This window comes from Hyperoodon ampullatus (assembly GCF_949752795.1).
Source record: "Hyperoodon ampullatus genome assembly, chromosome: 2".
Lineage (NCBI taxonomy): Eukaryota > Metazoa > Chordata > Mammalia > Artiodactyla > Ziphiidae > Hyperoodon > Hyperoodon ampullatus.
The window spans coordinates 188,950,974-188,975,427 of record NC_136915.1 but is presented as its reverse complement, the minus strand read 5'-3'; the positions used below and the strand labels follow the sequence as shown (position 1 = coordinate 188,975,427).

At 36.7% G+C, this 24,454-nt stretch overlaps 1 pseudogene across 1 annotated transcript; it reads right to left on the bottom strand.

Annotated features, from left to right (window-relative positions):
* Nucleotides 1–21,364: 21,364 nt before the first annotated feature.
* LOC307048953 (ATP synthase subunit g, mitochondrial-like) lies at nucleotides 21,365–21,709 on the bottom strand (annotated as a pseudogene). The gene has a single exon. The product of its transcript is annotated as an ATP synthase subunit g, mitochondrial-like (transcript).
* Nucleotides 21,710–24,454: the final 2,745 nt, after the last annotated feature.

Sequence of the window (24,454 nt, the reverse complement as noted above, 5' to 3'; positions counted from 1 at the left end):
ACACATACATTTCCAGAGAATCTTACTGACAGTACAAATTTTCTTGTTACATTTATTCCAAAAAAGTCATTGAGCAACTCTTACCTAAAAGGCAATAAATAAAGAATTGTCAGATATACAAAGTTGAAAGACGTGGTTCCTGCCCTTGAATAGGGAAGGTAGCAGTTATGTATTGTTGCAAAATAAACTATCCCTAAGGTGACCAGCATTCAGATTACCTGGGTCTGAGGGGATTCCTGGGACAGGAAATGTTCAGTTTTAAAACGAAGACAGTCTGGAGTAAACTGGGTCAAGTAGGTTGCCATAAATCCATCCCAAATCTTAGTTGCTTAAAGCAAAAATGGTTAATGGTTTCTTGAGAGGCTGGCTAACTCTTCTGCTGGTTTCCTCTGGGCTTATTTGCACAGCTATCTTCAACCGGAAGGGCAACAGGGCCTCTTCAACTACATGGTCTCTGATCCAACCTTTTCACAGCATGGTGAGTGGTCTCAGTTGTCGGCCCCTACACCCCAATGCTCAAGCAATGTATCAAGCCTTTGCTCCCCTCACATTTGCTCCTGTCCAGTTGGCCAAAGCAAGTGTCAAGGCCCAGCCCTACATTAGTGTGGGAGGAGCATATACAAGGACATGGAGGGCAGGAGGCACAGCTCCCTTGGAGTTGTTACTACAAAGTTCTACACTTACCCAGCAAGTTAGTGTATTATGGTCTTCCTGTCAGATGTGCAAGTAATAGGATAGAGGTGGTAGAGAAAAACCAAAGTGGGAGGGAAAAGCAGTGGGCTGGAATTGAGAGCCCTGGGCCAGAGACTGAACTCTACAATACTTGCTTTGAATACCTTAGTTACCTAACTTCTAGGAGCTTCATTTTGTTATCAATGCCACCTTCACAAGGTCCTTATGTTATAAAAATGTAAGTTTAATGTATAAAAATGCAAAATATTTTTCATTTAAAATTTTTTTAAAATTTGTTTTATTGAAGTATAGTTGATTTACAAAGTTGTATTAATTTTTTACTGTATATCAAAGTGATTCAGTTTTACATATATATACATTCTTTTTCATTTTCTTTTCCATTATGGTTTATCACAGGATATTGAATATAGTCCCCTGTACCATAGAGTAAAACTTTGTTTATCCCCATTTTCTGTGTAACAGTTTGCATCTGCTAACCCCAAACTCCCATTCCATCCCTCCCCCACACACCCTCCACCCCTTGGCAACCACAAGTCTGTTCTCTATGTCTGTGAGTCAAAATATTTTTTAAATTAACTAAATTGTCTTAGGATATGGCTCTTCCTACCACTGAAATCTTCTGATAAGGGTTAAAATCCTGATAAACTAGCACTTTATAATAATTCTTTTTAGAAATTTTTAATGCAGTTACGTTACTTGTTTTAGCTATGTTAAGTCTTCAAAAATAACTTTCCTTACTCTTCCAACTTCTCGGTTGTTTTTATTGATCAAAAAAGGATAATTTCCATTTTGGGGCATTTTGAGTTAAAATGGAAACCAGTGTTTATCCCAACTTGGAATAAAAACCATTATCAATACACAGAAATAACTACATCCTAGTATTTAAATATCATATTTTAATGCATTCTAGCATCATGTTAAGCTTTAAATGCAGACAGTTCCTGACTTATCATGATTTGACTTAGGGTTTTTTGACTTCATGATGGTGTGAAAGTGATATGCACTCAGTAGAAACCATACTTCAAATTTTGAATTTCCATCTTTTCCCAGGCTAGTGATGCCACAGCTCCCCGTCAGCCCAGCGATCACAGTCAGGAAGGTAAACAAGCCATACACTTACAGCCATTTCTGCACCCATACAGCCATTCTGGTTTTTACTTTCAGTACAGTATTCAATAAACGACATGAGATAGTCAATACTTTATTATAAAATCGGCTTTTTGTTAGATGATTTTGCCCAAGTGTGGACTGATGTAAGTGTTCTGAGCACGTTTAGGGTCAATGAGCCCAAGCTGTGATGGTTGGTAGGTTAGGTGTATTAAATACATTTTCAACTTGGGATGGGTTTACTAGTCTGTAACCCTCTGTAAGTTGAGGAAAGTCTATAATGTGATTTCCATGTTATTCGCTCACGTTACGTTCCTCACATTTTGATTTCTCTTAAAAAAATAAACAACGATTTATTTTGATCTTAGTAGGCTGTATTCATTTAGTCATTTTCAGCCTATGCATGTGCCTTTTCCATATGACTAGGACAGAGTGTATCTGTATGAAATCCACTTCATAATGTTTAACTTTTTGTGTTATATAGGTGACTTCGGCAGTATTTTTTCTTTTTCATTTGAAGAAACCCATTATGCAAAATTTTTTCTTAGATAAAAGTGTGAGCAAGAATCTGAGCTCTAAAGTTTGTCTAGGTTCAAATGTCAGCTCCACAACTTAATTGCTGTGTGTGTCCTTGTACAAATTATTTAAACTTTCTGTGCCTTTTCTATTAAGTGGTGATGATCATAGTATATATCTCATGGTATTGCTATGAATATTTAATGATTTAACAAGTGCTGAATGCTTAAAACAACATCTGGCACAAAGGAGTGTCTGAGTAAATGTATCCTCTGTAACTACTACCATTATTTATATTTCATCATAAAACAAACTCGATTTTTCCTTCACCACTTATTTAATTACGTATCCATTCAACACATATTAATTACCTGCTCTGTGTCAAGCATTGCTCTAGTAAAGGGAATCAGGAGTGCCAGGGTGAAGTGACAGGAGTACACTTCAGTCTTCAAGGCAGTGCTCATTGAGTGGATGCTATTTATGTAGCAATTTGAGGAGGTGCTGAAATAAACAGTAGTGATGTCTGGAAGAAGAATATTCCAGGTACAGGCACAGCCGGGCACCCGTCCTAACGTGGAAGCAGGTGGAGGTATGCCTGAGGTGTTCAAAGCGCAAGGAGGCCGATGGGACTGGAGCTGAATGACGGAGGGAGAGTAACAGGAGTAAAAGACAGAGAGATGTAACGGAGGCTGGGTCACACGGAGACCCGTACGCCATTGTAAGGACTTGGCTTTTCTGCTGAGGAAAGCGAGGAACCGTTCTAAGATTTTGATTTAGTGGGGTTTTTTTGTGTTTTTTGTTTTTTTGTTTTTTGTGATTTAGTGTTTTAAGAGGCTACCCTGTTGAGTAAAGACATAAAGAAAGAAACACAGAGACCAGACTCCACTGATAATGATCTTGCCAAGGTTATCAAATGCATCCTTGTGCCTCGGCCCTAAGGGTACTTTTCAGTCCTTACGTTCCCCAAATTTCCAGCAGTTGGGGTTACTGTGGATCACTTGTTCCTTTTTGTAAAGCTCTCATTTCCTGCCTGTTCTGAATAGCATGTCTCTTAATGTTCTTCATAACCCCCCCACCTGCCTTTTTCTTTCTTTCTTTTTTTTTTTTTTTGAGGTACACAGGGCTCTCACTGCTGTGGCCTCTCCCATTGCGGAGCACGGGCTCCGGACGCGCAGGCTCAGCGGCCGTGGCTCACGGGCCCAGCCGCTCCGCGGCATGTGGGATCTTCCCGGACCGGGGCACAAACCCGCATCCCCTGCATGGGCAGGCGGACTCTCAACCACTGCGCCACCAGGGAAGCCCCGGAACCTTCCCATTTTAATAGTCACTTAGCCTCTACTGTGTAAAACGCTTAAGTGAATTTAAACATTTGTATTAAAACCCATACCATCTGTCTCAGACACTAAGCAGCTAGAAACTTCCAGTGGTTTTCCAATATAAGTAGCAACCATTGTTGGTTGGCATGGGCATCTTGAAGCCTCCTTTGCCTTAGATCCAAGGGCATTTTTTTTGGAGACATCGGGAAGTACTGAAAATGTTTGTCCTCAAGATTCCAACTAGTTTTTCTCATTCATTCTCCATCTTTCAGTCCTAGTTACTTAGAAAAAAAGTTACGATAAAGGACTTTATAGCTACATATTAAAGACTTCTTGAGCTATTTTCAAAAAATATCATTCATAATTTTAAAAAGATTATAATATGATAATGTTTATTTACAAATAAATGAATCTTAATATTAGAGTTTTAAGTAATACACAAATTATTTTGGAGAAAACAGGTAACTCATTCATTAATTCAAGAAACATTTATTGAACACATATTTCTTGCCAGATATTTTCTCAGTTTGGGGTTATCTTTATAAGGTAAGTGAAAGAAGGTCCTTCACTTCCCAGAGTTCACAGAGTAGTGAAGAAAAACTGTAGGTAAATAACTGTAATATACAGTGATAAATTCTATGATAGAGGAAACAATAGAGAACAGAAAATGATACTCCTATTCCAAAACACAGACCTTGTTAGCATAAATCTGGATGGAAACTTGTGTTGAGCTGTAGAAGAGAAAGAAAGTCAGAAATTGTGAATAATATGAGGGAGTGATCATGGCAGAGAACGTCCATGTGGGTGTGATCTGAGAACAGAGGTAACCAGAATCGTATTTCATATGCAAACAGTGATATTACCGGGCTGCCTCCAAGCCCTATTACAAAAATATGGTTGCTGATAGAGGGCCCTCCCCAGGATTGAGGGCGCAAAAGCAAAACAGAAGGAAGAGCCTAAGTGATGTTGCAGAGAGCCACCCAGACCTCTGCCAGTACAACAGGTGTATGGAAGGTACTGCTCCCAAATCCATCTCAGCACCAAGATTGTTTTTAAGAGTCTGCCCTGAGGAAGAGTCGAGCAGGAGAAGAAGTAGGATGGTTATGGGGGTAGAGAGTACTCCAGACCCCTAAAGTCAAATCGTGCAGATGGCTGTGTATGTAAGAGCGACCCATCCCAAGGGACTTAGCAGATCAAGCTGGCGGGAGGTTTTCACAAGGAAGCTCCACTTGCCTTTCCTTAATTCACAAGCTCTTTGCTTTGTGTTCCCTGTCTGCACTCTGACAGATAAATGCGCGCTTACTGACACAGATCTCGAAGAGCAAAGAAGCAGGTCAGAGTCAGCCCAGAATGCTGCAAATAGCAGCACTGGAATCATTATCCAGGTTGATGAAGGCCAGTTCTGCCAGGAGAGTGCTTCAGTCAGACTCCCCAATGGGTGCTGAAGTTCAGGTGAAGTCAGTGCGTCCTCCAGAAAGAAACCTGGTGTTTTAGGAACTCTTAACTAGCAGTCTCTGTGATTTGGCCAGAATTTTGATTGTCTGCTTGACACAAAGAGGTTGTTAATTTCTCACTGATGGTGGGTTTTTAATAGAGAAAAAAAGGAACATTGAGCCAAGGAAAGTGAAGCATAAAGATTTTCAATCACTTCTTCGTTTGTTTTAGTACCACCATTTCAAAGAAAATGAATCCGTCAGTTAAGTAAATATGTGGATTGTTAACTTATCAATTATACAAGACTATATGATGTTTTCTGGGGGTGTCATGCACTTTTGTAACTGCATACCTTTTTATACCGTTCTCTAAGCCTCTTGCCTTTTACCTACCTTTTGGAAACTTATTCTTCAATACTCAAATGAAGTGGCCCCTCATCCTTTTTTTTTTTTTAATTTATTTATTTTTGGCTGCGTTGGGTCTTCATTGCTGTGTGCAGGCTTTCCCCAGCTGCAGCGAGTGGGGGCTACTCTTCAATGTGGTGCGCGGGCTTCTCACTGCAGTGGCTTGGGCTCTGGGCGTACAGGCTTCAGTAGTTGTGGCACCCGGGCTCAGTAGTTGTGGCACACAGGGTTGGTTGCTCCACTGCATGTGGGATCTTCCCAGACCAGGGCTTGAACCCATGTCCCCTGCATGGGCAGGCAGATTCTTAACCACTGTGCCACCAGGGAAATCCGCCCTTCATCCATTTGGCTGTCCTGAAGACCACTTCTCCAGGAAGAATTAAATGCACCATAACATATTGCTAGTGAATTTGTCATGCCACTTATTTCTGTTCTTCCTATTATTATAATGAGATCTTTGCATGTCTTTTCCCAATCTAGATTAAACAACTTTAACAATAGCTTACATTTATTAACCTTTCACCAGATGCCTTTTTTCATGTCATTCTTAAAGTACTTCCATAAGGTAAATGCTGTTATTAGCCCCTTTTACAGGTAAAGAAACTGAGACACAGAAGGTACTTTTTCAAGATCAGTCTAGCAAGCTGCTGAGTAGGTTTCTAAGCCCAAGAAGTCTGACTACAGAAACTCTCCTAACCACTAAGCTTTAAATGACAGATTTTATATAAAAGAAAACTTTATCTCTACATAAGGATTCAAAAACAAAAGGCCACATTTTGAGGTGTAAAGCAGTAAAGGGGACAATCCATTTATGGTACAATATAATTATGCGTTTCCTCCTATGTTATCAAAATGCAGCAGCTTGGTTAACTCACCATCTGTATGACACTTAAACACAGAACATGCTTTATGGTAATTTCTCTCCTTGACTTGCATTTTGTCACTTTCTTTGAAATTAGGTCACAAACATACTTTTAAAACAGCCTTGAAGCAAGAGGTAGAACTTTCAGAAAATTAATTTCTTGATGAAAATATTTCCTGGGAACTTACATTAAATTCTAGGCATCTTCTTTTAAGAACGATCCCACTATCTGCCTTCTAAGACTTCAAATCTGAGATTTTTCTTCTCATTATCTCTGTTGATGAGAAGGAAGTCAATCTTCAGTTATTTTTAATTGCATCACTTTATGTTTTTTTAATGTATGCATTGTGCAGTATAGGTTTTTGTCAGATTTAGGTGTGTTGTTTCTCAGGAACGAATTTATTGTATCTCATTCATTTTAAATTTGTGCTCCTGGTAGATATAAAGCTCAAAAATGCTAGATATTTTACAAGACATTTAAGGTGAATATGCATGTCAGTACTAAAAATTAGGTGAGATTAAAGACTCAGAAATCTGTTTAATTCTACAGCAGAAGCATCTGCTTTCATTTGAAAGAGGAAAACATTTCTCTGTAAGTAGGAACTACTTGCCAAATAATGATGTCACCCTTGCTTATTGCTGAATGTTCTACTTCCTGCTTTGGTCTTATCTTGACATTGGGTCAATGTTTTTTCCTAAATTGTCATCTTCACAGCTGTGTTCAGTGATTATCTTTAAGAAATACACATGCAGAAATGAATTATATTTATGCAAAAGTTGTTTCTCTTTTCAAAGTTTGCTACTGTAGTTAGGATTGTTGTAATACAAACAACAGTGAGCAAAATCTTCATGCTTCCACTTCAGATTAGGGTAATTAAAGAAAAAAATATATATATATCTCTTACATAATATAAATATGTATGTAATTGACATAATATAACTATGTATTATTTTTGTAAAGAATTACAGAAGTCCTCTAATTTTTAATAATTCTATTATTAATATTCCCTGCAAGAAAAAATGGCAAACTGCTGATGGTGTGAGTGTATTCAGAATATTCTGAGCCAAGGTTTTTCTTAATTCAGTAGAAAACACTTTTATGCTCAAGGGTCTAATTTAGTTATTTTAATGTTTACTATTATTGATGTTACAGATCAGTTCCTTTTCAGAAAAGATGAATATAGAAAAGATGTTTTATGATACAACATACAAATAACTAGGGGTTATTATTTAGACATAGGATGAGGAAAGTATTAATTGAAATGAAGACAAAGAAGGACCTGACATCAAACAGGAATATATCGGGTATGTGAGGTTTTAATTCCAGAATTCTGACAGTGAGTTAAAATCTGTATATTTAAATTTAATGTTGACCAAAACAGACAGTAAGGAAGTGCTTTTATAGGAAGAAATGAATGAGTATGATGTTTTGTCAGTAGTATTGCTTATAAGAAAGAAATGTGACAATTTAGAAGGAAGCAGATGACTAACGTGTTACTGAATATTGCAACAAGCAATTCAGGATGTGAAATGATAATTGCAGAGTTTGTATTTCAAGTCAAATTTCTACATTATCTGTGGTGTGTTAAGTATAGAATCTGTTTTATGTCTTCAGAACAATTAAAAATATCTGTGACACCAGTGAAGTGCTCTTCTGTTTCCCAAGTTCAAAACCTTCATTCTGTATTGCTAATCACTCTTTTCTCTTATTCCTCCTGATGAATATTGTATTTTTATTTTGATATAAAATGTATCCTGTCTCATGTTAAACTTTGGTTTCTCTTGACTGTGTTCTTCAGTTTTTCTTCTACCACACAAATTGACTAGCAATGTCCTGTGACATACAATCACTCCATGAACTTTTATCTAAATGGCAATTTTGAATCACTGCAGCTTACATTCATTTTTTTAGAACTCCTGCACAAGAAAAGGTCATACTTTCTTTCCAGAATGGGCTATTTTTCCTCAAGTCCACTGGTCTCACAGGTGTTGATCATGTGAAACTTGAATCCATCCCACATGGATTCCCTTTGTTTTCTTAATGTTCAGTCAATTCACATTTTTCCGAATGCAGTTGGTTCAACGTGTCAGACTTAATCTAATGCTCTATTCCTTAGAGTAATGGATCATTAACAGACAGATAGACACACACACACAGACACACACTACCACACACAAATCCCCTTTTATGCAGGCAATCTGCAAGCTGTATCCTTAAGACATTTCTTTCTTTTTTTAATTTTCATTGGAGTATAGTTGATTTATAATGTTGTGTTAGTTTCAGGTGTACAGAGAAGTGAATCAGTTATACATATATATATATATATATATATATATATATATATATATATATATCTCCACTCTTTTTTTTTTTAGATTCTTTTCCCATATAGGCCATTACAGAGTACTGAGTAGAGTTCCCTGTGCTATATATCTATTTTATATATAGTAGTGTGTATATGTCAATCCCAGTCTCCCAGTTTATCCCTCTCCCCTGTTATCCCCTGGTAACCGGAAGTCTGTTTTCTACATCTGTGACTCTACTTCTGTTTTGGAAATAACTTCATTTGTACCCTTTCTTTTAGATTCCACATATAAGTGATATCGTATGACATTTGTCTTTCTTTGTCTGACTTACTTCACTCAGTATGACAATTTCTAGGTCTATCTATGTTGCTACAAATGGCATTATTTTGTTCTTTTTTGTGGCTGAGTAATATTCCATTGTATATATGTACCATATCTTCTTTATCCATTCCTCTGTTGATGGACATTTAGGTTGCTTCCATGTCCTGGCTATTGTAAATAGTGCTGCAGTGAACACTGGGGTGCATGTGTCTTTTCGAATTATGTCTTTCTCCGGGTATTTGTCTGTCCATGAATGGAATTGCTGGGTCATATGGTAGTTCTATTTTTAGTTTTTTAAGGAACCTCCATACTGTTCACCATAGTGACTGCACCAATTTCCATTCCCACCAACAGTGTAGGAAGATTCCCTTTTTTTCCCACACCCTCTCCACTTAAGACATTTCTTTCTGTCTTTGTTTATGGAATGATTAGTAAATGTTATAGGTGTTAACATCTATCTGTACACTTTACAACAACATAATAAGATTGCAAAATCATAGCTCATGATATTTTTCATATTTGTTACATTTTTATTGCAAATATCTGTCATTCTGAATACCAAGCGTATGTATCTTCTGTTAGAACGGGTGACCCAAAGCTTTGAGAGATGGACAGAATAAGAAGATATAAGTGGGAAAAGGAGGAATTAAATAAAATCTCAGATTAGACATAGCAAAGTATTAGTTTTAAATATGAAAAAAACAACTTTACAATGCACAGATGAGTTTGAAATGCTTGTGAAAGTACATACTAAATCCTGGAAGCAATTTGGGATCCATGTGTGCAAATTATTCTGATAAGGCTTGAATCAAACTGATTTGCCCATAACAACTGCAACACAGTCATGTATTATCAGAACATATTTTTATTTCTCTTAGATGATTTATATAGATCATTAAAACTAGTCTCAGAATGTTAATTCCAATAAAGGGCATTTCTTATTGTTTCTTATAGGGTACAGTTTGTACATAGTCAACATTTGAAGCATACAACTATCTTCTTTTCTTCGTCCTTTCTGTTTACTTGCTTATTCATTTTATCCTTATACCTGACACCCATTGTACACTCCCCACTCAACACAGGCAACCATGTCTGTGTGCTTATTAATACTGCATTTATTATTATTATTGTGTCTATTATGTTGTGTTCTTTTTCAAATGACTACTTGGTCCACAGACATTGAATATACATAAATAGGACTATATGGCATAATGTAGTTATCTTTTTTAAAGTAATCAGGAAAATTCCCTGGCGGTCTAGTGGTTAGGGCACGGGTTTGATCCCTGGTGGGGGAACTAAGATCCCACATGCCATGCAGCATGGCCAAAAAACAAAAAAAATTCAGTTAAAAAAATTATAAAAACAAATTTAAGAAAGTAAAAGTAATACATTTCTAAGATTATTCGTGTTCATAGGTTTCTCTCTAATATGTTGCTTCCAGCTGCCTCACAGTACTCCATGGGGCACATCCACCACGTTTACACATTTATTGTCCCATCTCTGTGAAAGATCCTTCAAAGAATATCTGTTTACATTGTCCTCTAAACTATTAATATCTTGTGAAAATTTCCCTGGATGCGTGATCAGGAGCAGATTGTGTATATTTTATTTAACTAAGTAACTGAAGACTGCTCTCCAGTATGCTCTCAGCAGTGTGCCTTTCCCCAGCAAAGAGTGAGGGCTCGTCCATGCCCAGCACTTGGCATCACACAGCTTTCCAATGGAACGAAAGTGATGAGTTATTAGTGCTTTTATGTGCATTTCTCTGATAACTATGATTTCAAGCACCTCATCTTCTATTTATCAGCTTGTTTGGTTTTCTCTGCTGGAAAGGGTCTGACATGTCCTTTGTTTATTTTTGCTTCAGGATTGCAAAGGTTTTTTTTTTTGTTTTTGGTTGATTATCAAATTTATTGGCAATTTTTTGCTTCTTGGGTTATGCTCTGAAAGTATTATTTAAGAAGTTCTTTTTTTTCTCGGTCATAGTAATTTTCCAACATTTCTTTTGCTGAACATGTATTGGACATTGAGGTCTTTAGTCTGCCTAGATTTCCCATTTTTGTATGGTCTTAGGTAGGGGGATCCAGTTTTATATGCATCCATATAGTCAGTCCATTTTCCCACACCAAACAATCCTTCCTTTTCTTGTTGATTTGTGGAGTACCCTATTGACAGGGTGTCTGCATATATATCTGTCTGTGAGCTCTCCATTTTGGTCTATTGGTCTATTTGTCTTTCTTTGCACCAATGGCTTTTGAATCAGTCAGAGCAGGCTATATTATGCTGGGGTAATAAACAACTTGAAAACATCGGTGGCTTAAAACTACAAAAGTTTATTTCTTACCCATGCTACAGATCCATGGCAGGTCTGCAAGGTGCTCCAATCATTAGCTTCTCAGGAATACTGGCTTTTGGAGCAGCCTGTAACTTAGGCATTGCTATTCATGAGCCAGAAGAAAAGACAGACTAGAGGTTTTTGTGTTGATAATTAAATAAATGCTCCAGTCCAGAAGTGACATACCTAACTTTGGCTTGTAATTTATCATCCAAAACAGGGGTCCAGGAAGTAACATTCAGAACTATTCAGAAATATTATATCTTGGTCATAATTTCTGAGTATCAAATTCTGTTATTTACACATTCTTAATATACATCTTCTTTATTCTCTCCCTTCCAAACACAAGGCTACTTAGTCCAGTTTTTAAAATTTATTTATTAGTGTTACTTCATATCTCCAAATTGCTCACCAGTTTGCCTTTCCTGACCACCTCTGTCTCCAGTTCATCACTTACGTTATTACTAATGTAATTGTTCTGAATTCAATACTGATATTTTCAATAACCAGCTCAAAGTTTGTGACTTTCTCTCATTGCCATTTGGCATGGCATTAAGGCCTTCCCTCTACTTGATTTTTTTCTTTCTTAAATTATCCTACAGCCACACTGTAATTTTTGTGTTTATGCAAAGCACTTTATACCTCTCTATGTTCAGTAGATTTTTATCCTTCTGTGCCCTTCTCTCATTTGCCACCTCTTCCTCTTAAATTTTAGGATTCCTTTCATATTCTAATACCTCAATCTTATTTTTATCAAAGCAATCATGGTGCCTTTTGCCCTTATTAGCTTATAAATCCACACAAGTCTAATATAAGTGTCTTGAAGAAGCATGTTACATGGGATCTGTCTTTAGATTACTCTAGCATGTACTTAGCATTCACTGATCTTTTTTTGAATTCATGAATGCATAAAAGAATAAGCAAATAAAATATACTAGTGATCATCAATTATGAATTTCTACAAGGTTCAGTTCTGGGATTTAACAAGAGTTATTTTGATTCTTGAGCACCTCTGAAATTTTAGGACATGTTGAGAGGTTTATCCACCTAGATTGGACTGCCATGATTGATAAGTTGCCCTGACTGTGCAGAAGAAAGGCTTTAGCAAAGAGTTGCTGGAAAGGTTCTATGGCTATTACAGCAATGGTTAAGTAGAATTCCTATGTTAGGTAACAAGTATCAGCCATTCTTCCTGTACATCACTTGGAATTTGACATCTAGACAATTCAGAAACTTTACCTCTAGTATAAATGTATAAATAAAAATAGTATGATAACATATACATGTACACACAAACATGCTGACATTATGTGTCACATAATGTAGTTAGAAAATAAACATCCCTAAGATGTGTTTCCAGTGAGTTTAGTTAGATGACCCTAAAGGCAGGTGTTCTAGCCATGCTACAGATATTTTGCATCTAGGAAAATACATTATAAACAAACTGTTAAATATAGCTTCTTCCAAAGGATATACAATCCCAAGGAGCCATTGATTTGCACATTGCTTAGCAACATAATCATAACATTTCTAAAATCTAGAAACTGAGGATGCAAAAGATATAACCCTATGGTTGGTTTCATGCCCTGTTGTGAGGTATGGAGACATTTTTTCTGTTATATGCAATGAGCAACTTAAAAAATACAGTCTAAGTAACTTATTTTTATGCAGTTTTTCTAAGGAGCATATTTTTAAAATAGTTTTGAGAGTTTCCTGCATTCTGTATCTCTTGTTAGATTTGCTATGACCCCATGGTGAGAGGAATGACTAAAATCTGAGGGGAAATAATTAGAATTTAAAGTGTGTTTGACATATTTGAGAAATGGTTAGTAGTAATGCTTTGTGTTACCTTCATTCTCCAATATATTGCTTGATCTGACTGCTAAAAACAGAATACAGAAAATTCATTTGAATTTGAGCAAGAGTAATTTGGATCAAGCATAAGAAAACTCTTTCTGGTTCAAAGAGAAGTTAGACATGAAAGTGGATTACTGATGAAAGCTGTATTTTCCCATTCACTGAAAATCATTAAATATGGACAAACCATGATTTGAACCAAAAAGTTAAGGTATAGATATTGGGGTAAAATTGATGGCCAAACTCTAAATGACTGTTTCCTCTTTTGCCTGCTTTATATATCAATATTTTCTTTTATTAACTTCAGGCAAATAAATGAATACATAGTCTATCTATATGCCATAATTACTTTAATAAAATCATAGAGTTGTTGTTTATTGTAAATTAGAAGTTTTTGGTGAAGTGGTTTAGGTGAAATTTCCACACAACCTACATGATAGTGACAAACCAAGCAATCAGTCTTCTCTCTTGGGCATTTTAAATGTAAAACACAGAGTTCTTTTAGGGGAAGAAGTTGACCTATACACAGGCAATCAGCCATCTCTTACTGATGACACTCTGTAGTAGAGAATTTGGCCTTGTCCAAAGAGAGGTCTGCACTTTGCCCTTTGACTTCTAAGAGGTGACCTATGTCATACATGAACCACGTGCCTTTGTTTGGGTGAGGACTGACCACATCCAGTAAACACAGAGTAGGGGCTGGCCACACTAGAAAGACCAACATGTGATTTTGGATGGGAGCTTTGGGTCCTGCAGTATCAGTGGACCCAGAGACTTGAGTTCAGTTATGTGGGCAATCAGTCCATTAGTCAATCATGTCTCCATGATCAATCTCCAATAAAAACTCTGGATATCAAGACTCAGGTGAACACTGTTGGTTTGCAGTACTCGTGGCGTATTGCCACGAGTCTGGGAGGGTATTGCTGCCTGAGAACAGCCGAAGCTTCAGATCTGGAATGCTCTCAGATTCTGCACTATGCATCTCTCCCTGTGGCTGATTCCTATTTGTATCCTTTCCCTGTGATAAACCAGAGATGTGCATATAATGCCTTTGAGTGAGTTCTGTAAATCATTCTAGTGAATTATTGAACATGAGCATGGTTTTGGGAAACCCCCAAACCTGTCAGAAATGAGGGCAGTCTTAGTACTGTGCCTTCAAACTTTGCATTTCGGCCAGCTCTGGGTAGACTTGTAAAGAATTATTTGAATCTAAATTTCAAGAAAACAGAGCTTTCTAGAGAAAGGTAGAATATAGACTTGAAGGAGAAAATAATTGCCCTTTAACCTCTTTATAATCACAAGAAACACAAAGGCCTAGCAGCTTCCATACCATTGTGGAATAATGTCATTCTGGTCATTTTTCTACTTTAAGTGAAACTAAGTAACATTCCTAATCACTGTGTGTATTGTTCATTAAGTTAGGGTGCAGGAAAAAATAATATGAAAGTAAGCTGCTACAGGTGGTTATGAAATCAAAGTAATCTCTTCTATAGGTGGTTATGAAATCAAAGTAATCCATTTACTTAGTAAATGGATTAGAACACCACCCACAAAAGTGGACTCTAATATTTTCACAATTAAAAAGGCCCATCAAACATTGTGTGTCATTTTAAATGGTAAAATGGTATACTGTACAAAGTACTAACCACTCTGCTAATTGCTCTACATAGACTACGAGTTTATCATTAAACGAACCCTGTGAGGTAGAATGCTAATTTTATTCCCCTTTAGAGGTGAGAAAATTGAGAAAAGCAAAAGTTGTTACTTGTTTATTGACCCAACATGCCATATTGAAAACGTATAAGCAACTAAAAACATTTTTAGATGGTGTTTGAAGGCAGTAAAACATCTTTTTAAAAATTTTTATTTTATTTTATTTTATTTATTTTGCGGTATGCGGGGCTCTCACTGTTGTGGCCTCTCCCGTTGCGGAGCATGGGCTCCAGACGCGCAGGCTCAGTGGCCATGGCTCATGGGCCCAGCAGCTCCACGGCATGCGGGATCCTTCTGGACCGGGGCATGAACCTGCGTCTCCTGCATCAGCAGGCATACTCTCAACCACTGTGCCACCAGGGAAGCCCTAAATTTTTATTTTATATTGGAGTATAGTTGATTAACAATGTAGTGTTATTTTCAGGTGTACAGCAAAGTGATTGAGTTATACATATACAAGTATCTATTCTTTTTCAAATTCTTTTCCCATTTAGGTTATTACAGAATATTGAGCAAAGTTCCCTGTGTTATACAGTAGGTCCTTGTTGGTTATCCATTTTAAATATACTAGTGTGTACATGTCAATCACAAACTCCCAATCTATCCCTGCTCCCTCTCCTTCCCCCCGGTAACCATAAATTCCTTCTCTAAGTCTCTGAGTCTATATCTGTTTTGTAAATAGGATCATTTGTATCATTTTTTTTTAGATTCCACAGATAAGTGATATCATATGATATTTGTCTTTCTCTGTCTGACTTACTTCACTTAGTATGATCATATCCAGGTCCATCCATGTAGCTGCAAATGGCATTATTTCATTCTTTTTAGTGGCTGAGTAATAATTCCATTGTATATATGTACCACATCTTCTTTATCCATTCATCTGTCGGTGGACATTTAGGTTGCCTCTTTAATCCTGCAAATGTAATCATACAATTAAAAATGAGCATTGGACAATTTCCTAACTAGAAATAAGAAATAAGGGGCTAGAATAAGGAAATAGTTATGTCACACCAGAATGTCTTTTTTTTTGGCCACACCACACAGCTTGCAGAATCTCAGTTCCCCGACCAGTAATCGAACCTGGGCCACAGCAGTGAAAGCCCAGAATCCTAACCACTGGGCCAACAGGAAACTCCCCACACCAGAGTGTCTTGGTGCCTGAAGACCAAGACTCACCAGTGAGAATCACACAGAATCAAAAAGAAAGAGAAATTAAAAATGCTCAAGAACTAACTCTTTTCTTAGTCATTTATATTTAAAAATGAATTTTTAAAATAAATTTACCTTTCAAAGCTGTTTATCTTTAAAAATGTCATTGCATATTCTATATATGTTTTAATATATTTTTATGTCTCCTTTATGTGTTCTGCATGGAACTTTATTCCATCATTTGAAGAAACCAGAACAAATGAGAAATAAAATGAATAAAAATAGTATAAAGAAAGTAATGAGGTTAACACAATAAATCATGTTTTTGAGGTCTTGCCAGATGTTGTCTATAAATGCCTCTGAGGGTGCTCCCCAAACACGATGATACAGTAAGGTTAGGACGCTACATACCAACTTCACTTGTAAACCTGACAGAGAAAATTTAAAAAGATATAACTAAAAAAAAAAAATCATGACTCAAAAAATATAATAGCAGAGAGATTTTCAGAACTTAAGATAATCATGGGTATTCCACAGTACAAAGTTGTGGCAGGAAAGGGGCTGCATCCTCCTCCCTTGTGTCTAAATCTTAACCTATGAATCGTTCTTAAAGTGAAGTTTGTTGACTCTGGATCAACGTAAAGGTAAAGGTCCAGCTTCTGCTACTTCTTCCTTCCTCTTCCACTGGCTTGATACAGACAAGCTTGATAATTTTGGAAGGCATGTGTTGAGACTAGCAGAACCATAAGGTAAAGGGATTCTAATATCTGAATTAACACTTGGATAAGAACTGATCAGGCTTATTTGTTTAATAATTAATGTGAACAAAAAATAAACTTTTATTGTGTTCAAACAATTATATATTATAAGGTAGGGTAAGCCTAATTAATACACCTTTTGAAGACAACATCCATCAACGTGAAGCCATGGAACATTATTTCCATATAACATAGCATTATTTATTCATTCATTTGATCATTCATTTACTTATTTGTTAAATTTGTATTATTAGGTGTCTCATTACTTTCCAGGGGTTTGAGGCAACAATATAAAATTAAACAAGTAAATATGATTATTTCAGATAGATTTAAATGTATTGAAAGAGTATATCAAGAATATATAAAGCAGTAATTTTTTAAAATTATAAATAGTATTAGGGGATACATTATAATTATTGATCTCTTAAAACCTCTGTGAGAATTGTAATTAAAACTGGAGATTGAAGAAAGATACATGCACCCTTATGTTCATAGCAGCACTATTTACAGTAGCCAAAACATGGAAACAACCTAAATGTCCATCGACAGATGAATGGATAAAGAAGATATGATACATATATATAATGGAATACTACTCAGCCATAAAAAAGAATAAAATAATGCCATTTGCAGCAAGATGGATGCAACTAGAGATTCTCATACTAATGGAAATCAGAAAGAGAAACACAAATACCTTATGATATCACTTATATGTGGAATCTAAAACATGACACAAATGAACCTATCTACAAAACAGAAACAGACTCACAGACATAGAGAATGGACTTGTGGTTGCCAAGGGGGAGGGAAGGACTGGGAGTCTGGGATTAGCAGATGTAAACTATTATATATAGAATGGATAAACAACAAGGTCCTACTGCATAGCACAGGGAAATATATTCAATATCCTGTGATAAACCATAATGGAAAAGAAGATTAAAAAAAGAATGTCTATATGTGTATAACTGAGTCACTTTGCTGTACAGCAGAGATTGGCACTACATTATAAATCAACTATACTTCAATAAAAAGTAAATAAAATTAAAAAAAACTGGAGATTGAAAAAGAGTCAGGCAAGTAGATACCTAGTCAAGAGTTCTCCAGGAAAAGGAACTAATATGTGATGCAGCCCTATGGGAGTTTCTTTAATAGCAAGGAGTTACTCAATTCTGGCTAAAATTGAAATGCAGATAAAAAAATATGATTTCAAATTTTTCATGCAATTCATATTTTTTTCCACAAAGGAAGTTTAAAGAAGTAATATTTTTGAATAATGTTAGATAAAAAGTATTTTGCTATAAAACAATCCCTTAGCTTTACTTCAATTTTATATGGTAAACATAAGTTTAAAAATTCATAGTTTGGGGGCTTCCCTGGTGGCGCAGTGGTTGAGAGTCCGCCTGCCGATGCAGGGGACACGGGTTCGTGCCCCGGTCCGGGAAAATCCCACCTGCCGCCGAGCGGCTGGGCCCGTAAGCCCTGGCCGCGGGGCCTGCGTGGCCGGAGCCTGTGCTCCGCAACGGGAAAGGCCACAACAGTGAGAGGCGGCCCGCGTACCGCAAAAAAAAAAAAAACAAAAAAAATTCATAGTTTGTATTACAATTGCAAATTTAATTGAACCCATTCAAGTAATGCACATTTTCTTATATTTTTCTTTATTAATTTTGACTTTCTGTACTTGTGTAATGTGCTTCTCTTATTTTTACATAGCTAAATTCATTTTAAGATAAGATAAAATAAAAATTTAGAGACTCAGTTTTAACTGGTGTGAAGGTTAATTTTATGTCAACTCGGCTAGGCTATGGTGCACAGTTGTTTGGTCAAACACCAGTCTAGGTGTTGCTGTGAAGACATTTGTTAAATGTGATTGACATCTAAATCATAGACTTTGAGTAAAGAAGATTACCTTCCATAAAGTGGGAGGGCTTCACACCATCTATGGAAAGCTTTAAGAGAAAAGACTGAGGTCCCCTGAAGGGGAAGGAATTCTGCCTCCATGTTGCCTTTGGGCTTGAGACTACAACACAGACTCCTGCAGGAATTTCCAGTCTGCTGGCCTTCCCTGTGGGTTTTGGACATGCCAGCCCCACAACCACATGAGCCAGTTTCTTAAAATTAATATTTTCTCTCCCTCTCTCTCTCTCCCCCATTATGCTATTGGTTCAGTTTCTCTGAAGAAACCCGACTGCTACTAATACATTTGACTATAAAGTATCTTTCTCATCGTGAAATTTAACTTTTGTTAGATCAACTCAAGATCAAACACATCTCAGGGCAGAAAATTCTTTAGTAATGCATTAAGAATTCTGAAACACAAAACGCCAAAACAGGTTCTATGGTGGTTATAGGAATTAATGAATCATTGCATAGTAACTGTGAAAAAAAAAGATTAAAAGAATATGAGATTGAAAAGCATTGCTTAAAAAAATACACACGCATCTATTTAATGCCTTCTAGTCTAGCAAATATTTATAAGGATGATTTACTCTTTCAAATGAAGAGTTTCTACATATTGCAATTATAATATTAAGATTATTATTTTAAAGTTTATTTTTATTTCTATACATATTTTTTCCCATTAAATAACCCACTAGATTGTGTTATGAATCCTGAGAACAAAAGATATGTCAAGGATTTATCACATAAACCTGAGAACTTTGCACTTTTTATTTTTTTCACAGCTACTCAGAATGATCATCTGTGGGTTGAAGCTGCTTCATATATGAAATGAATGGATGCTCTTTGAGGCATGCAAAGCAGAATTCTTTGTTCTAGTGGTGTAGGAATTGTGCTGACAGTGAAATATTTATAAGGTAATTTTAAGTTAGATGTACTTGATAAATGCTTTGTGATGATAAAATTCACTTGATTATAAAGAAATATTTTTATTGAAATATAGTTCTTTTACAGTGTATTAATTACTGCTGTCCAACAAAATGATTCAGTTATACATATATATATATATGCATTCTTTTTTATATTGTTTTCCATTATGGTTTATCATAGGATATTGAATATAGTTCTCTGTGCTATACAGTAGGACTTTGTTGTTTATCCATTCTACATATAAAAGTTTACATCTGCTAAACCCAACCTCCCACTCCATCCCTCCTCCAACCCCCTCCCCCTTGGCAACCACCAGTCTGTTCTCTATGGCTGTGATTCTGTTTCTGTTTCATAGATAGGTTCATTTGTGTCATATTTTAGATTCCACATATAAGTGATATCATATGATATTTGTCTTTCTCTTCCTGACTTATTTCACTGAATATTATAATGTCTAGTTGCATAAAGAAATATTTTAGAGTTTGAAAAAGACGATAGCATGTTGAAGAGACATCATAAGTTCTTTAACAGCTGATGAGTTAGATGGGCCTCTGTGAGACTCCTGGGCTCATGGGTGTGTTCCAAGAGTGAGCTTCCTGAGAAAGCAAGGTGAAAGTACTGCTCAGACAAATGTATGGACACCAAGGTGGGGAAAGAGGAGGTAGGATGAATTGGGAGATTGTGATTGACATATATACACTACTATGTATAAAATAGATAACTAGTGAGAACCTACTATATAGCACAGGGAACTCTACTCAGTGCTCTGTGGTAACCTAGATGGGAAGGAAATCCAGAAAAGAGGGGATATATGTATATGTATGGCTGATTCACTTTGCTGTACAGCAGAAACTAGTATAAATTGTAAAGCAACTATATTCCAATTTAAAAAAAAAGAAAGTATCTCTCAGTACGATGATCTGCCTCTGAAATAATATAGCACTGTCACCCCCACACTCTATTGCTTGGAGTTGTCTCAAGTGTCTTCCCAGATTCAAGACATGAGGGTGAAGAATAAATCCCAGCACTTGATGTGAGGCATGTGTGAATCAAGAGTCACCTTGTGAGATCATGTAGAATGGGAGTGATCGTTGTGGTCATTTTTAGAAAATATAATCTGTTGCAGGGATATAGTAGAGACATTAAAACTTCCATAGTTGTGGAAAGAATTCAGATAGTGAAGTTCTGAACATGAGAACTGGATGATCAGAGTTGCCATTGACTAGTCAATCTGAGAAGCCCAGTGTTGGTGTTGCCGACTGGGGACAGTCTGTGGGAAGCTATGGTGACTACTGTTACACGACCCGGCATTTAGTGATGGGGCCGTGCTGCTCTTGTTCCGCAGGGCTGGCAGTCCACAGTCAGCGCTGTATACAGAGCAGAGGGAGTGAAGACCAGCTGGAACGTGGGGAGCAGCCCTGCGGCTGTTTGTCCTGTCGTGTCAGTAATCTAACCATGATAACCTTCAAACAATCATGGCATCTGGCTTCCTTCCATCTCCAAAATATTGTACCATTTACTTTTGTAAGTTATGAGAAATATAGTTCCCTCTTAACAAATTTGCCACTATGCAAAGCACCCCACTGAACCTAACGTGATCTGCTGAGAAGAAGGTAACATAGGTGGAGTCCGCATGTTTCAACAGGCCCCTGAGCAAACTTTCTTCTCAAGCTGCTCCAGTTGAGCAGTATTTTTTTTTTTTTTTGGATTTTGACACATTGTCTTATTTTATTCAAATAGCAGTCTGCTCACACATGGTCCAAGAACACCCAAATAACAAAGCAAAGATTGGTCTTCAAACATTATAGCCAATGATGCCACGCTTGCCTATGGTCTCGCCAACATAAAACCACATCCACACCTCAGTGGAGACCAAACCATTCAGTAGATCTTCCTTAACTGTAAGCTGTTTGAAGCTACCAGTTTGAGCACTATTGATAAGTTTTTTTCAAGCTCTGAATAGCTGTAGGCAACTCAGCAGGGGTTGGAGGAACCAGCTCAACCTTGGCATAGTGCCAAAATGTGGCCAATCGAGGCTTCGAGTATGTCACAGCAGCGCTGACCAGTGCCGGGGCCTTCTCCGTGAGGTTACTGACAAACTGGGCCATGGTTCTAGGACGGAAAGCCCGTCGCGCCGACTGGCCGACTGAATGACACCTCTCCTTTCTTAAGGTTAGATATGCCCACAAGCAATTTTGCAGTATTTTTAAAAAATAATCTGAGAGACTTCCCTGGTGGCGCAGTGGTTAAGAATCCATCTGGCAGGGGACACGGGTTCAAACCCTGGTCGGGGAAGATCCCACGTGCCGCGGAGCAACTAAGCCCATGCACCAAAACTACTGAGCCCACGTGTCACAGCTATGGAAGCCCACGCACCTAGAGCCTGTGCTCCGCAACAAGAGAAGCCACCTCAATGAGAAGCCCACGCACCTCAACGAAGAGTAGCCCCAGCTTGTCCCAGTTGAGTAGCCCCAACTAGAGAAAGCCCACATGCAGCAATGAAGACCCAACACAGCCAAAAATAAATAAATTAATTAAAAAAATAATAATCTCTGAGTTTAACCTTGGAATTCCTGAGAATAATGAGGGTCATTGAAAAGAGATCACAAATTAGTGCTTAAGTGTAACGATTCTGAGCTTGTTATTTAGTTTCAAGATGTCTTAAACTTTATGTAAATGAAAGAAGAATCATTGTCCAATATATCAACACATATTTTTGGTCTCTTACTCTGTGCCCAGTACGCAAAAAAAGGGTACAAAAATAGAAGCCATGACATTTGTCTTAAAATTACTTACATGGTTTACAAGGAGACAGATTAGACACAAATGGGAGAGTCAGATGATGATAAATAGGTTACCATTAAAAGCTAATATGTATGTTACAGATATCAATGTAATAAAAATTTCAAAAAGAAATTTTTGTTAAGGACACGTTAGAACACTTCTTGCAAGAGGGATAGAACTGGGTTTTGATGATCAGATAAGATTTGTTGGAGATGTGAAAAGGATTCAGGAAAACATTACTTGGGTGATATGAAGAATTAATGATTTGAACAACCAAATGGTGAATTTAGTTCTTTTCTCCTTAAGAGTCTGAAATCTGTAAAACAGAGCATAAATAAAGATGTGAAGGATAGGTCTTTTTTTTTTTTTTTTTGAGTGGATGACTGAGATCATACATGACTTACTATAAGTCCTGGGAAACTTAAATGGAGGTTAAGTGGTCATGAATACTGCTGAAATTTCCTAAACAAATTTACGGGACTTATTTTCTCTTTAAATCCTTTTTATAAGCCTGCATACACAAACTCAAGTTATAGTCTGTGGGCAGATAATTGAAGCTCTTGGTTCCTTTTATTGAGGATAAGTTCACTCATTTTCTATAGCATCGCAATAGTTTCAGTATTGCTTAATCATGCTAAGCTTTAGCATTTAAAGCACTTTAAATAATATAATTTTACTACAGCACAAATTAATGTTTCAAAGTCTTCTCCAACAAGTGTATAAAATATATGAGGATACAGTGCCATTTAGGAAGAGCAGCAGTAATGTGACTATCAAGACTCATTTCTTCCAATAAAGATGTAAAAAAAAAAAAAAAAAAAAGACTCATTTCTTTTAGTATTCTGGTTCTCCCCAAATAACGTCTACTGGCTCTCTGAATTACCTTGGTTGTTTCCCTTTGTTGTTTTGACTAGCAAACTATAACAAATTGTCTTCTATTCAAACACAAATACTTCTTTCTAATTTCTGTGCTGAGCTTTCCAGTTTTTTTAATATTTCCCTTCTTTGGGGTTTTCATAAACAATATATTATGCTAATGATATTAATGATCTGTTCTCTCTTCTGCTTTTCAGATCTGTGACAGGCTAGTTAATCTTCAGTGGACTATGCAAATAGAATTTCTGAATTTGGCATGCAGACATCTTTGAGAGGTAAGTGTAAAAGTTAACTTCACTAACAAAATCAGTGCCTGCAGAAGCTTTCCTATTTTGCGGTTAGTATATTGAATGTATTATCAGTTACATTTAAGAAACGTTATTTAATTCAGACATGGATTGACTGATTGTGCTTTAAATGTTTACCTTGAGTCTGAGTCTCTAAAAAGACACAGTATTTCCAAAGACTTCTCAAAATACTTTCAGTAGTAAATCTATGAGTTTTGCATTTTTACTGCCAGATGCTGAGAAAAGTGAGGAAGACTTCATGAGAGAAAAGCAATGTTGGATTAATATTTGTTCTTTCTTTGTCTAACTTTCAAGGAAAGGGGTCCTTTTTAGGATCTTAGTTGCAGTCATTCAAATTATTAGTAATGCAACCTTTTTGCAAGTCAAAATATATTTATTAACGTATTTGCTCCCATGGTGACTAAAAAGAAAGGAAAAAGCATTCTGTGCAATATTAATTGTAATGTTGTTTGAAGTTTAAAATTCTCAGACTATTTTAAAACTTAATTTCACAGATAATAAGCACTTAAATAGTGGTTCCTCGTGTCACTGAAATGCAATTCCATGCAAAACTTAAATCTTTCTTTGACTTTCCAGAGATAAAATTGGGTATGGCATAAACCTTTGACGACACAATAGCAATTGTAGCTTGCAAAACCATTTTAATTGACTGTGTACCTGGTTGTAGGTTGGATTCCCTGGGCAACAAATTTTGAGATGGAGATTAGCATGCAGGATGTTTGCTCAGGAGTGCTTTTGGGATCCACCCTGTGTAACGGAGAAAAGAAAGCAGAGGTTCAGCTGTGAAGTCATCCTAATAAAGACCTCCACTGACCTCCACAGGGACCATGGAACTGGGATTCAAAATTATCTCAAGTTAGGGTGAGGGATCCAGGCCTTTTCTTC